The sequence below is a fragment of the Nyctereutes procyonoides genome, unplaced genomic scaffold (genome assembly GCF_905146905.1).
Source record: "Nyctereutes procyonoides isolate TBG_1078 unplaced genomic scaffold, NYPRO_anot_genome, whole genome shotgun sequence".
In the NCBI taxonomy this organism is placed as follows: domain Eukaryota; kingdom Metazoa; phylum Chordata; class Mammalia; order Carnivora; family Canidae; genus Nyctereutes; species Nyctereutes procyonoides.
Window position 1 is genome coordinate 11,369,954 of NW_026575033.1, and position 12,832 is coordinate 11,382,785.

Here is a 12,832-nt window from a genome sequence, read left to right on the forward strand (position 1 = left end):
TCTCTGACTCCTGATCTGGTTAGGTCCTCAACAGAGGACCCTGGCCTCTGCAAGTCACTCTTGTTATGAAGGGCATAGGCAACAAGAATTGATGTGTATTACCCTAGCTTCTTGGGGTTCCAGATCATGCTTCTGGGGTTCCAACCTGTTCATGACCTTCTTTCCTGTCAGCCAGCCTGTAGGTTCTGGGTTCCAGCATTAGATGTAGAAACAGCTCCCATGAGTGCTTAAGCCAATTCCCTTTAATAAGTCCAAATATTTTAATCTCCTACTGTTTATACTTCTCTGAGTGAACCTTGACAAATGCACTTCCACACTGCTCACTGAGGGTAGAAGCCTTTGTCAACATTGGAATCCCGTGGTCTAGGGTTGGGTCCTTCCTACATATATATCTACAGCCTCTCCTTATGAGACCCTGTCACTGTCCCAGATATGTGCCATGTGGTTCAGCATAATTCTCTATCATGGTATGTACAATCTTTCTTAGTCTGCATGACTTTGCTTCATCATCTTCCTCTGGGTATTTATGACATTTTTTCAATAGATAGGCTTCCCGCCATTTCTGCTTTCAACCCCAGTAAAAACTTACTGTGAGGCAAGCTAGTACAACCCCTTACCTTCTTGGAGTTGCAGAGATCAGTGTAGGGGAAAAAATAAAGGAAAACAAGCATAAAGATTTTAACAGTGATCCCACTATAGGAGGACACAGCTGAAGATGTGCATAGAGATATACTCCTTAGCCAGGAGTTCCAAAAGCCAGCTGTTCCTAAATTCTATGCTTACCAAATCAGGAACTTCTAGGGTGGGGTACAGGGAATTTGTATTTTTAATTAAAATTCTCTCAAGCAATTCTCATGTATAGCTAAATTAAGAATTGTCTTATGCCATTTTCTCTATATTGAATGTCAGTTCTCTGAGTGGAGCATTTGATGGTGGTGGATAGCAAATAGTAATAATCCTCCTATATAAGGATCTGGTGTGTAGGCTACTCCATATGGCTAAATATGCATTTGTGTGTTAAGTTAGAAGAGACAGGGATAGGGTTGACATTCTATTATAAAAGTTAAGAAATTTTCTTATTCACTATTCTTATGCACTTGGGAGACAACCCATCTGAGAAAACATGAGCAGGGGGATTATAATCAAATAAAAACACATGTTTTGAGGTCAGGATTGGACATTCAGTGTGGCTGCAGCTCATGGACTGGGGGTTGGGAAGGCCAGAGATGGGTGCAGCCTCCACATTTGTCTGAGTTCCCGTGGAGGCAGATAGGTTGAGGTGTCCTACCGGCTATGGCTCAGGCTGCAGTAGCTAGATTCTAGAGACCTGAGGAGTTTTAGTTTACTGAGGAAAGAAACACAGGCAAAAGCATAATGATGATGGAGACTGTCCAATAAGAAAACAAAGCCTGACTGGTGCAATGCTCTGTGCTGGGTCCCAATGGCAGCATTCTTGATGGACATGAGAATATGAGGGCTCTATGTACTGGTGACCTTTCTCGTTTGGAATGAGAGAATCTTTGTGAAGCAATGGATCAGGTAACTGGAGAGTTACCATGGGAGGCTGCCCAGAGGAGGCTGCAGGACACTGAAGACAGAATAATTGATGAAGATGAAGGAATTGAAGCTGACAGAAATATTAACAACCCTGGTCTTGCCCTAAAACAGAATTGAAAGAAAATAATTCAATCTATGAGCTGTTCTTCCATAGTAGTTTGTATTCTGGGAACTTTTCCCCAAACTTCTTTCTGATAAGCCAAAGCTGTCACCTAGTAAGAAGAGAAAAAACTCTACAGGAGAGAGTCCAGCAAACACACAGCTGCTAGAACCTCAGCAAGGAAGGATGCCTTCACGTGGTTTGGAGAGAAATGCTTGCACAGAAGAGATGGAACCCAGGAAACTAGTTTCCAAACTAATGGTGTCAGATTTTAGAAGGCTCCTGTGTCCATGAGCTTACTAGACTCATAGAGAGACTTGACAGTTTTATGAAATGGGTGTAGTAATTAACTTTGTCTGTGATTGGGGGTGGGAATCTCATTTGGGTAGACAATTTGTTGAATTCAATTTCTTGCCAAGAAAGCTTGTCTCAGGAGCAAAGCCATGTTTTACTGAAAGACACAGATTACTGCAAATATTATTTGTGATAGCAACAGTAGAAGCGGTATGTAAGGACAGCTTCAATCATTTGTACACTGTCTAAGCCCCTAAGACTCATTCAGAATGTTCTCTTTACAATGAAAGACATGCCCTGAGAAAGAAGTCTTGTCCTGCTCTGATAGTCCCCTGGTGGCTGAATCACAGCTTAGTTCATACTCAGGGACTCTGTTTATAGCAGTTGAGTATCAATATAGATGGTGAGAAGATGAGAAGAAATTAAGAACTTAATTTCTAAGAAATATAATGGAGGCCCTGGAGCTTTTATATTAATTGTCAATTAATACAGCTCTGTTGATCCAATAGTCAGTAGAATCATGGCTCACCTCTTTGATTCTGAAAGTGTGCTGCAAATACAGAGAAAAGTCTCCCTCCCTCCCACTGCAATGCTTATTTTATGCCAGTGGTGTCCCTTGGTCTTCCTTGCATAACTGACAAGCCAAGCTATTCAGTGAGTTTGCAAGTTAATGCTGAGTGATGGTACAAAGATTAGGAGGCAAATCAGGTACAATTTAATTTAACTATGGGAGAGTGGCCAGTTGATTCTGAGGAAGAAGCTGATGCTAAGTCAGTCAAATGCAGCATCAACAACTTCTGCGGTTAACAAAAAGTTACACCTCCGTTAGCAAGGTGAGTTTTATTAATGGTTAATTAAGAACATGATGAATGAATTTCTTCACTGAGCAAGTGGCACTGAGATTTAGCTTGAGATTGATAGTCAATTTGCCTGGTACTTAAAGTATTGTGCATTAGACAAATATTAGTGGAGAGTAATTTCCTGCCAGCAGGGATTCATCATGGGTCATCTAAGCCAGATTATAAGACACCGTTAGGGGTACACAGGATTGAAGTTTTTCATTTCTCAGGAAGAGCTCTTCTGTGTGGCAAGAACTGAAGCAAAAGTGAAATGACAATCCCTTTACAGCAACAGAGTGCACACTACAACTCCGAAAAGTATATGTGGAGCTGGCTCTTGTATCACACTACAGAAGATAGTCATTTTTTTTTTGTCCTAGTTCTTCCCCTTAGTAAGAGTTGAATGTTTGTGCAGAAAAAAAAATGGTTTATTCCAAAGAGAGATGAATTTTTAGAAAGCATCCCCAGGCCTTTTTGAAACCCATGCTGAAATCTCCTTGCTGCACGTGGTGTAAATGAGGCACAAGCCTCTTCTAGTTCTCTGAGCCTGTCCCAATGCCCCTGCTCTAGTTCTGTCTGCAGCCAGGAAGACTTCTAATGATTAACATTTAAATATTTGATGAATGCACAGTAAAGCTATTCAGATTTAAACCAGTACTGAAATGAGGCGTAAACCAGCTAATGGTTTCTTAATTTCAGACTTGGGAGATGCAAACTGTACTTTTCTGAAGTGTATTTGAAAAGATCCTGCTCTCAAGATCATGGTTAATGGGATCAATTTTCAAAGTTGTTTCTAAGCTAAAAAATTTATTCTAGTAAAAACCAGAATGAGAGAGAGAGAATACTTATCCAGTTAGGGGATAAGGTATGATGGTGGCTTTCTAAAACATGACTAAAATTATATTTTAGAATATATACGTGTGTGTGTATGATACAATATATATGATACTATTACTACAGAATCTATAGGAATGACTGGGTAGCCTTTGAACAAATGTCTGTGCAATGAAAAGGAAGCAAAACGGGCCCAAAGCAAGTCTCTCAAATTGTTGGTAAATATAGGAGAGAATTAAGATTCTGTTAAGAACCGAACAGAACCTGTTTGAGAAGTCTTTATCTGACACCATACCTATTTTTCTGGGGAAAAAAAAGATACTGAATATTCCTTTTTGAACTCTATCTTCTTGCATATATTTTTACAAAGATGGTTTCCTTCATCGTTGTGATATTTTACTATTTCTGTTGCATTTAGTATGACTTCTGCAGCATGGATTAGATGTTAGTTTACTATGTTAATACATGAGAAAAAATGATACATTCATTTCAAAAAAATGAAACAAATGTATATTTTCTTTAAATTCTGAAGTAGAATTTTGTTTGGTGTTTTTGACTGTTGGCAACATAAGGAAATGAGACCAGTTTTCAAATATTAAAGAAAAAAACTGCTACTTATTCTTATGGTACAGATGTAAACTTTAGAGAAATAACTAGAGTGGGTCCAGAGCCACAAGAAAAATGTTTACTAGCAAGGCATATTTATTAATTGGGATCAGAAACTTGTTGTTGGTTTTTAATAGTTTGAAGACTTATGCAGTACTAGGGAAGTCCTGAAATATGCTGTCAATTTTACTTTAAAATGATAATGTGATGTTTGATATATTATCTTTTTTGATGAGACTTAAGTAATTTTCGGGAAGAAAATCTAGTTTCAGTTCCCATGACCTTTACCAATTATTCCAGCCACACATAAGGGATAGCTGGGATCAATGTCCAAGTGTAAGTGAAAGCTGGAGTATTTTAGACTCAAGACATGGAGGTGTGGATCAGATTGAGATGCCAGACAGGGAGAGAACCTACCTTAGGAGTGTGTGAACCATTCCTCATCTCCAAGTGATCCTGCATTGTTTATTTACTTTTTTAAGTATTATGATTATTATGCAGATTTATAGATTCAGTGTATTTTAATCAATCCCAGTCCTTTTTTTTTTTTTTTTTTGATGCTTAAGGTGTCCCAGATTTAACCAGTGGGACCCCTTAAATTGGCTATTTTGTTCTTTTGATGTGACCCACTAGTATCTGGGTACTTTTGTGCTTTCCAGAACAAGGTTGGTTGACCTTCTTTGTCCTCCATCTCAGATCCGGAAATCAGTCAAGTTTTGTTAGTAGCATGATTAGGATGATATTTTGAAACCAAAATCTTGATACTAATGGGATGTGATACAAGGGATATGGCATCATGAATGACATATGCTCATCAGAATGTTAAACTCGAATCTGATCAAGTTTTTATTTTTTTAATTTTTAATTTTTATTTTTTAAGATTTTATTTATTCATGAGAGAGAGAGAGAGGTGCAGAGACACAGGCAGAGGGAGAAGTAGGCTCCATGCAGGGAGCCCACATGGGACTCCATCTCCGGTCTCTAGGATCACGCCCTGGGCCAAAGGCGGCGCTAAACCGCTGAGCCACCCGGGTTGCCCTGATCAAGCTTTTAGAACTTTCTTTCAGTTTGCTAGGAATGCAGGGAGTAGAGGAACAAGTTAAAAGACATAGTGATGAAACCAGCATCCTATCAGACATTTTTTGGGTTCATAAAAAAGTCAACGTCATAAAAAATGTGGGTGGATGGTTACAGATTTGAAGAGACTTAAAAGACATAGCAAAAGCAATATGAGATCATTACTTCAATCTTGTTTTGAAAAAAAACCCTATAAAATAATTCCAGAAATTACTAGGGAAATTTTAATGTAGATTCATTATGAGATGACACTATGTAATTAATTTTTTGAGCTGTGGCAATGGTATTGTGATTGTTTAGTTAAGTACTTTTTGATGATACAGGATACAGTGTTTAAGGGTAAATGTAATGATATCAGTAGTTTGTTTAAAATGATTTGATAATAAAAAGCAAAATAAAAGAGTAAATAATCATAAAAAATATATAATGTACATATGAAGCAAATGTGGCAAACTCAACAATTTGCGAAGAATTTTTGCATCTAGGTGATGGGTATTTATTGTTCTCTCCTCCTCCTTTTCTATATGTTTAAAGTTTATTATTATCATGATAAAAAAACATTAAAGAAGGCAAAGAAGAGGAACTTCCCAACTTTGGGACATAGGAAATTTATTGCTCCTGAGATCTTTACGTCAATGTTTCTATGTTTTTTGCCCAAAAGATGATACCACTGTCTTTCTAGCTTCCAAGTCAAAAGTCTTAAAGGTCTTCCTCATCTCCTCTTTCTCTTTCAGCGTTTTCACTCAACAAGCACAATGTTTTTCCAATGATACCTTCTAAATAGGTCATGAATCTCCCCCTACTTTTGTTCACTATCCCAGGGACCCAGCAGCAGCCTCTGACTGACCTCCTTTCTCCACGATCATATTCCTCACACCCATTCAGCCCCAGAGCAAACCTTCTACAGTGCAATCCCCATCATGCTGCTTCTCCATGACTCCCCATTGCTTAGAGGATAAAGTCCAAGCCCCTAGCATGGTGTGCAATGCTGCATGACCTGCACCACCATCCCTGCCCCAGCAACACAGAGCTCTACTTATGTTATCTTCTCTGTGATGCCCTTTGCCTCCTCTTCCCTGTGCTGACTCCTCATGAGCATCCTCAAATCCCCAAATGCAGGCGTCCTTCTTCCCCAGGACAGTTCCTCAGCCATACTGTCACCTTACTGGGCTGCAAATCCCCCATAATAGTATGTGTACCTCACTGCTATGCATTTGCTCATACTTGTGTGAGGCACCAGATTGTAGTGATTGGAGCCAAAGTGCCTGAGTCTGAATCCCAGCTCTGCTCCCGATTCGCTCCTTGTGCAACCTTGGGCAAGGTACTTAATCATTTTATGCCAGTAGTTCTCATCTATGGAGTCAGGATGATAATAGAACTAACCCATGAAGTGCTGAGGATGAAGTAAGTGTTTAGAATAGTGCCAGGCACGTTATAAGCACTCAGTAAGTGTTAACTATTACCTGAACTGTGTTCCTATTTTCTCACTAGATATTGGGCTCCTTGAAATGAGGGGCTGTAAATGTAGATACTACCATGTGCCAGGCACAGTGTTAAGTGCTTGTATTTCATTTAATCCTCTCAAATGAGGTAAGTGCCAATTCTTCCTCCTTACCTCGTCTCCCACTTTCCCCTCTCTACCACCCCCACCCCTCGCCGGCTCTTCCCTTTCTCCCTTTGCCCTTCCCTCTTTCCACACACATTTTAGTACCAAACCTATGCCATCACCCCTATTTTACAGATGAGGAAATTGAGGTAGAGCAAGGATAAGATGTTTATCTATATGCATGTAGTTAGTTCAGTGGAAGCCCCATAGGTTGGTGTGCAGAATGCCTGACTCTGAAGTTGTTTCAGGCCACATTGTGCAGCGCATTCTTCTTTGCATTGATAGCATGTAGCATCTTGCCTGCCATGTAGTGCTCACTAAGTCTTTGTGAAATGAATGAATGAATGTGAGTAAATTAAAATGAGAGAAGAGGGACATATGGGTGGAGGTATGATGAACTCAGATTTTGATGTGGGCATAAAATGCTCTGAGCACCCAGGCAAATAGAATACAGGAGATATTTGGGAAGTGCAGGCTCAATGTCAAGCCACGGGTGTGCTGAGTGGATGGGGTGGGTATCCTCAAGGATACATGCATCAGTTCTTTGAAACTTAGTCTTGCATTTTCCTGAGAATTCACATTAAACTGAGCAATCTGGGTCAAAATCTGCACTTTCTTTCCTTCTGTGGATAATCAGCATTTTTTTTTTTTTGCCTCCCCTCTTATTCTCCATAATTCCTCAAAGATTACTCAGTTTCCAGGATTGTGTATACACATTTCCTCATGTTTTTAGCTCTTCTAAGCAGGGATTTAAAATAATTAGCTGCTAGCAGTTCTCTTATTACTTCTATAGTTAGATATCTTCTGCTTTCTTGGGGATATTTTCAGTTTGAAAGTCATTCTCCTAGATGGTACTGTCTGGGGAAAGGCCAATTTCTATTCTGGTAGTGGGCAGAAGGCCATTGTCACTTCATCAGAGAAGCCTTCCTTCACCATCCTATATGAAATAGTCCTCCAATTCCCATCACTGCTATATTATCCTATGTTATGGCCGTAATAGTTTTTATTGTCTTTGAAATTATTTTGAGCCATGTGCACTGTGTATTGCCTGTCGTCTCTATTGGAATGTAATGTCTCTCAGGGCAGAACCTGGCATATCCCACTCATTACTGGTATGTGTGTTACAGGTACCCAAAGAATACTTGAATGAATGAAATGAGGACACAGGTGGGATGTGAAAAAAGGAAAACACAGAAAAAGACAAATGCAGGCAAGAGCCCTGATGTGCCTCTAGCATTGTACTTATTCCTACCAAAACACTTTCCTTTGGTGCTTTATCTTCTATTTTAATTTTCTATTCTATTGTTCTATTGTTTTCTATGCTATTCTGTCTCCAGTGCTGGCCTGTGGGCTCTGAGAGCTTGGCAATGCTCAATAACTTTTCCATTCATTTCATTCATTCATCCCTCACATTTAGTCATACAAGATTTCATGAGTATGACTATAGGCTAGGCGGTGTTCTGGGAGCCAGAGGTCCATATGTGATTGAAAAAAGGAAAAGAGACCAGATGTTGCCTCTTTTGACTTGATAATTTTGCCTGTGGCTAAGCCAGCAGCATCTAAGAAATATCTCTTGTTGCCCAGGGAGGCTTTATTTAGAAGCTGTTAGCTTCAGGGGAGTTATCTGCTTCTTGTAACCTGACCTCAGTTCCCAAGGAAACCTTAACCAATCTATTTATGGGTTGAGAGGGTTAGGATCTTTTATTTATTTAACCACTTTCAAAAAGTATTGCACTGATCAGGCTGACTTTTTATTTTAAATGAGGCTAGGAGTTTACATTTCTTTGCATTAGAAGAAGAGTCATTTGTTTCAAACATATATTCAAACTGAATGTAGGTCACAGTCTACGTTCAATTATGACAATATACTCTGCATTTTTCATGTTTGTTGGTAATATATATTTAAAAGTTTTTGATTATATATACATATATTACGTACATACATACATATATATTTTTTGTATTATGTGTGTATACACACACACACACACACACACACACATATATATATATATATATATATATATTTTTTTTTTACTTAAAAAGAGCTGCCATACTCAGGATATGTGAAGTATGGGGAAAAAAGTTGTTCTTCTAAAAGAATAACTTTTATTTTTTTAAAGAACAACTTATAGTATAAAAAACAATATTCTCACCTATTAACCAGATTTGAGAACATTAAGTGCTTACTTTTAAAATGACATTCATGCATGTTATTTAGGATACTGTGCCTGAAGTGTCTACCAAGAATAAGCATGTAATTTATGAAGTTCTTTTAAAAAATTATCTTACACGTCCACCATCACCTCCTTCTCCTCCATATGGACTTCTTTAATCCTTGCTTTATGGCTTCCTTTACCCTCATAAGCACTCCCCTTCTACGTCCTTCCCTCATCCTTGCAAATCCCATCGTTTTCCATCACTCCCCCACTCCTAAGCCACCTCTTTTCCTTCTCACCACCTCCCCCAACTGCAGGCCACTATCCAGCATGAGGGCATTTCCTTAGATGTTGAGTCAGTGCCACTCTTCGTCCCCTGCTGGGTAAGCTTCTACCTAACTCTTTGCTAATAGTGTGTGGAGTCTTCTGGCTGGAGCCACTGCATGTTCTAGTGATTGTCCTGAAAAGCACACAAATGGGCCAGCAGAATGGTTCTCTTAGTTGTCAAAACTCAGGCTAGTAAATTTTTTCCACGTCATTTATTAATTTTACCTGTGCTCTATAAGTTCAAAGGACTATGCTGTCATATCTAACTATTTTGTTAATATCTGCAAGTGGTATTCATTTTCATTTAAAAAGAAAAAAGGAAATCATTGGTTTCTTCCACTTGTTTCATCTGTTTCAGATTTAGAGAAAAAAAAATTTGCAAGTGTTTTTCCAAATAGCATTTCTGGACTTTTGAGAAAGATTCACCATTGATTCCACATGGTTTAGCATGAGAGGAATGTCAGAAATAGGTGATTTTGGTATGTCAAAGGTATCATCCAAATGCTGAAATACTTTGTTGCATTTCATTATTTTTATCAAATTATTTTGTTTCTTATTCCACATTGTGCAAGGGATAAGGCTTTGTTCTTAAAAACAACAGAAGTTTAAAATATCACCTTAAAGAAATGGTCTCTAATATCTTCTGATATGAGATCAGAATATGTAAATACCATTTCTTTTCAAAAACCAATTGAGCTTGAGTTTGAGCTTGGAGCTTTCTGTATTATCTCCTCCAGCTAAAGCAATCCTTTCTTCCAAGTCATGCAACAGGTTTATTTGGGACACTGATCAAATGTATGTTTTGAGATCCAGGGGAAAGCTCCTCTCTGTTGCTCTGACAAGGGTTATTCTTTGATAGTGGCCTCTTACATGCTGGCACCTGTGTAGCGTGACCCCATGCATTATAGATTCAGCACTGGGCTCTGCCAAATTGTGGGGAGACATTTTTCATGAAAAAGGATATGGTATGGGCGGCTTAGGAAGGCAGTTCTGTTAACACATAAGGGTTCATTTGAACCACCACAAACATCGTCACATCCTTCTATCAATGCACAAAGATGGACTTCAAGCTGAATTGAGGTTTCTGATATTTTTTTCCTGGGCACTACCCCTGTGACAATGTAAGATGAATGTATTCCAATCCACCTGAGGCCTGGGTCAAAAAAAGTAGAAATTTCAAAGTAAGAAATTTATGACTGGGGCAGCCCAGGTGGCTCAAGGCAGCCCCGGTGGCTCAGCAATTTAGCGCCGCCTTCAGCCCAGGGTGTGATCCTGGAGACCCGGGATCGAGTCCCAAGTCAGGCTCTCTGCATGGAGCCTGCTTCTCCCTCTGCCTGTGTCTTTGCCTCTCTCTCTCTCTGTCTCTCATGAATAAATAAAATCTTTAAAAAAATAAATTAATGACCATTAGATTTCCATGAGAATATGTAGAAGTCTTATCAAGTGATGCATATAAATGTTTCAAAATGAAGGAGTGTGAACAGGAAGTCACTAGCAAAACTAAATCAGGACATGTGCCATTTCCAATTAGCAGAATAAAAACTATCTAATTTCAAGTCTAAGTGCCCATCATCTAATCTCTTCTACATGCGCAGGTACATTTCTTTTTAAAAAAATGGTTCAATGCCATGCCACGCTAAAGAGATGATTTGATAGTCCTCTCCATAGTATGCTCTTCCCTGCCCATGCCCATTGATTAAAGCAAGTCAGGGCCTTCCAAAGATCTTCTAAAATATAACCTCATCCTGTTATTCCACTGGCTAAAATCTTTTCCACAGTTCTTCATTGCCTACTGGATAAAGTCCAAGCTTTTTTTCCCCAACAGGCCCAGGCTTTCACTATCTGCCCCGATCTCTGCTCTGACTTTAGGATGTATTACAATGGCCTAGAATCTGGGTTTTTCTCATGGATCATGCTGACTTCCTCAACCTGCACCTTTATCACTGTAACCATTTATCATGGCATTGTCATGTCTATTCTTTTGTCTGTCTACTTTGGAAACCTGCAAGTCCCATGAGAGCAAGGACTGAATTTTAATTCGCTATATCCAGTATCTGGCACAAAAATATTTGTTGAATGGATAAACTATTAGATGATATATAGGCATGCTGGGCTTAATACCTCCAGAGTCTCTGGAGAATAAAAAGGAGGTGAACATGAATAGGTGAGGCTATGGGACAAGCTGAGTACAAGTTTGGTTGATACAAGTTCCCATCCTAGTGTGGCAAATTATAGCATATTCAAGAAAATAGGACTCAGACAAGTTACCATGCTGGGATTAAAGAAAGACTCAGTAGACCAGTGGATATCCCAGAATGCACTGGAGGAAATTCATCAAATACCATGCTTAGGAAGGTGAAGAAATGGCATGGAGCTGATTTCACAGCTTGGCGGTCTCCTGTCTCTGCATCTGAGTAGAGCTGGAGGAGACCAGCAGGGAGGATAGAAATCTTGGAGAACTCTCCAAACACATATCTTTGGAGGATTGCATGGGAGAGAGTTTCATTAATCCATTTTGTTTGTGATTGGGGATCCTTTTAGTGGCCCATGTAGTAAGATAAAAAGAGGACAGAGATTTATACAGGTCTAGAAACCAGAGTAAGGTTAGTACTGAATGTTATCCACCTCCTAAGGAGAAGAATGGCCATGGAGAACATTTGAAAACAATCTTAAGTATGGATCTATCCCGTTTGGGGGCCACTATAAGCAAAGGACACACTATAGCCCTGGAATAATTCTCAGGCTACTTGGTTTGTATGTTGGCCATATTTCTCTAAAGAGATTCTTGGCGAGTTCAGCATTTGAAGTTCAAAGGAAATGCTGAAAAAGTGAAAGTCTCACAGGAATAGCAGGGCTGGGGACTCTCCAAAAGGCTGCATTTACCCCCCACATAGTTCTTGCCATTCTACACTTACTGTCATGCTAATTTATATGTTCTTATCAAAATCAGGGGGGTGGTAGGAAAAAAACAAAAACAAAATCCCATCTTGGTTGGTGGCTCAGTAAGAGAGGCTACAGCAACCCCGAGCTCATCTAGAATCATGCAACCATAGGAGAGAGAGGAAATGCAGAAACGTAACTCAGAGCCTTTGACTCTAAAGTTGCGAGCTGGTTTACCAGGCTCCTCTGCGAATCTGACCCAACTGCCCACTCCCTCTTGAAAACCTCCATTCATTTCCCTGAACCTACTCTCTCCTCTCACTTCCTGGACTTCTGGCTGTCATGGCCAGGGCTCACTATGGGCTCTTTTTACTCTGCCCAAATGTCCACCCTCCCTACTCTCTGCCCCTGGGCCCTTTTTTTCTTTTCACTCTATGACTGGCCACTGGGCAGTCTCACATATGGCATGACTTCAGCTACCATCTCTATGTTGGTAACTCCCAAATACTCCTTTCTAGGTCTCTGTGGACAGTTCCTGGCTAGCAGAACTTGC